We start from the raw sequence: 4,936 nt of genomic DNA, 5'->3' as shown, positions 1-4,936 counted from the left end.
GGCCTTTGCACTTACTATGCTCTATGCCTAGGAGGTTCTTCTAGATACCCAGATTGTATACTCCCTTGCTTCCTTGGGGCCTTTGCTCAAAAGTCACCTTATCAGAAAGTCGTCTTCTTAACACCCTCATCATTCTCTACCTCCTTAATCTGCTTTATTCTTCCTGCTAGCCTTTCCCTTTCCCTTTCCCTAGCATGTAATACATTTATTTGTCCATGGCCCATTGTCTATCTGTAAACCTAATGAAGACAGGGACTTCGTTTTTTTTTTTTACTTCTGTATCCCAAGTATCTGGACTCACGATGGGTCCATGGTAAGCACTTAGCTAACATGGTTGAATGCATCTGCCCATTCAGGGAATAAAATGTCAAGAAGAGCTCTTTATATCTACCCCCAGCCCTCCCAAAGCCCCCACTAACCTCCATGAAACCCAAAGACTCTTCCACTGCAGCCAATCAGAGACTTTTCCCCACACAACCCCATTCCTGTATGTGACATATTTACTCCCTGGACTTTCTGGTGGTCACTCTTTTCAGGGTGGCACAGTGTTGTTTTCTGCTTTTGGAGTCCTGCCAGTGCTTTCCCTGTTGACGGGGAATTTATCACATTTTGGTTTCTTTTCACGATAATAGAACCTTCCAACGAGTCTCCGCTGTTTTTTCTCCTCTCAGGAAGAAGCTGTCTTATTTTTCAGTATAAAGTTTAGGACAGAGAAAACAAAGCAGATGGAACTGTTGCTCAATGTTCTCTTGCCCCATCCTCATCGCAAGTACACGAAGAAGGGAGAAAAAGAAAGAATGTACCAGGAATGTAAAACTGAAATCTACAAAAAGAGTCGAGAACCGTCAGTAGCGGAGGGTCATCATAGGTCATCTTTCCCGATGATATCACTCCACAGAGAGGCAAAGGCACCTGCCCGAGGTAGCACCACCAGGTACAGCAGGGGCTAGAAGTGATTGTCCCCATACTACAGTGGATACTTAAACTGATGCTCTTACTGAATATGAGTTTTCTGCTCTCTTAATCACTAAGTGGATGAGGAAAATTAAAAGTAAGATCTCAATCTGGGTTATTTCAGTCGAATCTTTGTAATGTCCACTGACTCTATTTATAGTTCTGTTTCCTGATGTCATCTATCGACCCCATGAAAAGGCCTTTTGTATTCTTTTATACACACAAATATCATACCAGTGGGAACGGTATACAATATTAAGAGCCGACATTTGTTGGGTTCTAATAGCCCAGCTCGTGCTGTTCGTCATGCCTTTTCTTTTTTTGCCTTCCCATGAGCTCAATTGATCCTCAACAACATTGAACTAGGTGTTATTAATATCCCCATTTTAAAGATGAGGAAACTGAGAAACAGAAAGGAAGTTGCCGGAGATCGCACAGCTGGAGAGTGGTAAAGCCGGGGTTTAAACTCAGCCAGTTTTCATTTTGGAGTCTGTGCTCTGAGCCATGGTTGTTATTGTCTCTCTAGCCACTTAGCAGGGGAAGAAACACAGCTTCCTATTTGAATTTGAGTAAAATTTTAGTTTTTATTTGAGGTACCAGTTTCACATTCAAGTAGCTTGGGTGTTCCCAAGAAGTTTGGTGTCCAGTTGCATGCTGTAAATTGTGTTTATTGCCCATAGAATGGAAGCTTCAAGATGAGACCATTTCTGTCTTGTCCCAGTGCATCCTCAGCCCCAGGCATGTAGTGGGAAAATAAGAAATATTGTTGAACGAATAAATTGGTTTCTTACTGTTTTATGACTGTCGAATAGTCCTCTTTGGTCTCCGATACACGTAATACAGGAAAAAAGTTAAAAACAACAACAACAACAACAAAAACCAAACAAACCCTGGCTCCAAATAACTTGATTTCTCCTTAAATAAGCAATATAAAATGTATTTTTTATATTTGTTAAAAAGAATATAAAAGTGTCAGTTTTGGTTTCAATTATTCAAATGGTTGTTATCATCTTCCATTTTGCTTTTAGTATGTAAATACAGACTTTGTATAAGCTATGTGTATTAGTTAGGGCAGTACTAGCTGCTGCAACAAAACACCCTCTAATTTCAGGGGCTTAACACAACAGAAGTTTATTTCTCACTCGTGTACTAGTCCACTGTCCCAGCCAGAGGGTAGCTTTATTCCTCAGGGTGATGCAGGGACTCAGGCTTCTTTTATCTAGTGAGTCTACCATCTTTTGTGGCATTGAAGTTGTCTGCTTCCAGCTGGACAAAGTGGAGAAGGCACACACAATTTTTTGAAAACCTTGGCCTGGAAGTAGTGAACATCACTTTTGCTCATATTCCATTAGAGACAACTAGTCACCTGGCCAAGCTTGGATGCAAGGGAACCTGGGAAATATACCCACAGCTGAGCAGCTGTCCATCAGCTCCCCTATGGAAGGAGAAGCATGAATGGTGGGCAGCTACCAATCTTCTGTCGCAGTGAAGGATAAGCACCTTCTTAGGCTGCTCTTTAATGTAAGATGTCTATCAGACAACATACTTAAGTTGGAAGTGTCACAGTCTTAGGTAACTTTCCAAAACTTCATCTGGAAAAATGGAAGGCTAGTGTCAACCAAAGCACAGGCATTCATTGATGTAAGCTACAATGTCAGGCAGCTTGAAATAGGGGTCAGAGTGAGAACTTAGAGATTTGGGTTCAAATTCTGATTTAGACAGTTCCTAGCTGCCTGATCACAAGCAACTTCTTTGACACTCAGTGTTAGCAGCCAAATGGGGATCACAACATCCACCTTGCAGTTTCATGATGATTAGAGGTAATACATACAAACGTTCTGGCAGAAAGTCGTAGATAAATAACTGGTATTACTATGTTTCCTAAATCGAGATTTGTCAAGAAAGCAAATATACATTCTTTTTTTTATATAGCTCTGCAATAGAAAGTACAATAAAGAATAAGTAACGAGCCTTACATAAATATAAGTTGTAAGGCAGTGTCCATATCATGCTTGCAACTGTAGATGCTACAACATCTGTCCTGTATCCCGACCGAAGCCAGAAATCAGAGTCTAATCAAGCTGTCTGATTAAATTGCTTGTAATCATCTGAATGCTAGTAGGATCCATGGAAGATAAAAATTAAGTAAATGTTGTTATAACTGGTTTATTGAGTGTATATTTTATATCCCTTAATCCTTACACCAACCCCATGAGACATATTATGGTCACCACCACCAATACCACCTATGTTATTACCACTACCATGTTGTAGGTGTGAGAACTGAGACACGGAGAAGAAAAGGAATTGTCCAAGATGGCCAGTTACTAATGGTGGAATGTGAATTTGAACCCAGGCAGCCTGACTTCAGAATGCAAGTTCTAAATCAAGAAGTCTGGGATCTTGTTGGAGGAAATGCTTTATCTATAAAAAACACTTGAATATGATGTATGATAACATTGTGCTGAAGTGTGGTTCAAATTATAAATACTATAGGAATTCGGTCTGGAGAGGAACTCGCAGTGCTTGGGCATGGCTGCGTGCCAGGCATTGTACTGGGTGTTCCCATCCTTCCCATTTAAGGAGAGGCAGCACAGTGTATGTGGAAGACTTAGAGCACCAGCTTTGGAACTGGACAGGTAGGGTTTAAATCCAGGTACTGCTATTTACAACCTATGTAATCTCAGGCAAATTACTTAACCTTTCTAATATGGTCTTCTCAGTTGAAAATAGGGGTTATAGCAACCACTTTACAGTAGAGGGTTTACTGTCCTAAAAGGCTACCAGCCTATGGTAGGTGCTAGTCATTCAACAAATACTGATTAAAACCCTGGCAACAGGGTTTTAAATCGGGAGCAACATTGTTAGCCAGAATAAGCTAGGTTATGTTGCTGTGACAAACAATCCCCCAAATGTCATTGGTCTAACACCACACGAGTTTAATATTTGCTCACACTACTTTTCCAATGCAGGCTAGCTGGGAGTGCTCTGCCATCTTTACAGAGACCCAGGCTGGCTGGAGGAGGCTCTATTTCTGTACTTCCATGGTTGTCAAGATAAGATTGCCAAGATTATTTTTTCAGAATTGTCAGGGCATGGGTTCTACCCATTGACTCTTAAGTTTCTAAAAAGCAATGCATATCACTTTTGCTCTTATTCCATTGGTCTAAGCAAGTCGTATGGCACATCTAATTTCAAGAGGATGACGTAGTGAATTCCTATGACATCTCTGGGGAGGGAAAGAACCAGAAAATATCCAGTGAGCAATTTTAATTACCACTACAGACACAAATGTGTTTACCTGTAAAACAGATCCACTAATCCATATTTTAAGAAGAGTAAACCAAAGCTCTGAGAGGTTGTCATTTGACCAAGGTCATATAGCCTGTCCACCCGGGAGCCAGGCTCAACCCGCATATTACTCACTCTCTTTACTCTACATGCACCATGTCTACAAACTTTGTATAAATGCAGAATACAGTTTCGGGGTGGGAGGAGGGAGGCACTGCAAGTGTGAAGGACAGAATAGGAGTTGAATAAACATGGCCTCTGTGTCTCTATTATGCAATAACTAGTGTGTTCCTGGGGAAGGCAGGAAGGGGTAGAGGGGTTTATGTCAAGTCGCAGTAGAAGAGAAGTTTGGACAGATAAGAATATCAAGCACTGGAGTGTGGCAGAGGGACAGGCATGGAGGATGTGATGACTGCAGTGTTTATTAGGCCATTACTCTGGCAGCAGGGAGGGGGCTTACTGGGAGGACATGCCCTTGCAGGAGTCCAGGGTAAGGTGATAGGGATAGACAGGAGTGAAGACAGCAGGAATGCAGAAGGGGTGAACCTGAGAGCTGCAGAGGAAGGTGGAGCCGGGTTCACTAGTGAAAAAGTAAAGAACCATCAGGCAATGTGCAGAAAGCACCAGACAGTCTTCATACCTCACCCTTCCTATCCCCGTAGGCTGCACCATTTATATATATTAAAAAAAA

Source organism: Pteropus vampyrus, unplaced genomic scaffold (genome assembly GCF_000151845.1).
Source record: "Pteropus vampyrus isolate Shadow unplaced genomic scaffold, Pvam_2.0 Scaffold16, whole genome shotgun sequence".
Classification (NCBI taxonomy): domain Eukaryota; kingdom Metazoa; phylum Chordata; class Mammalia; order Chiroptera; family Pteropodidae; genus Pteropus; species Pteropus vampyrus.
Note: the sequence above shows the minus strand (reverse complement) of the source record.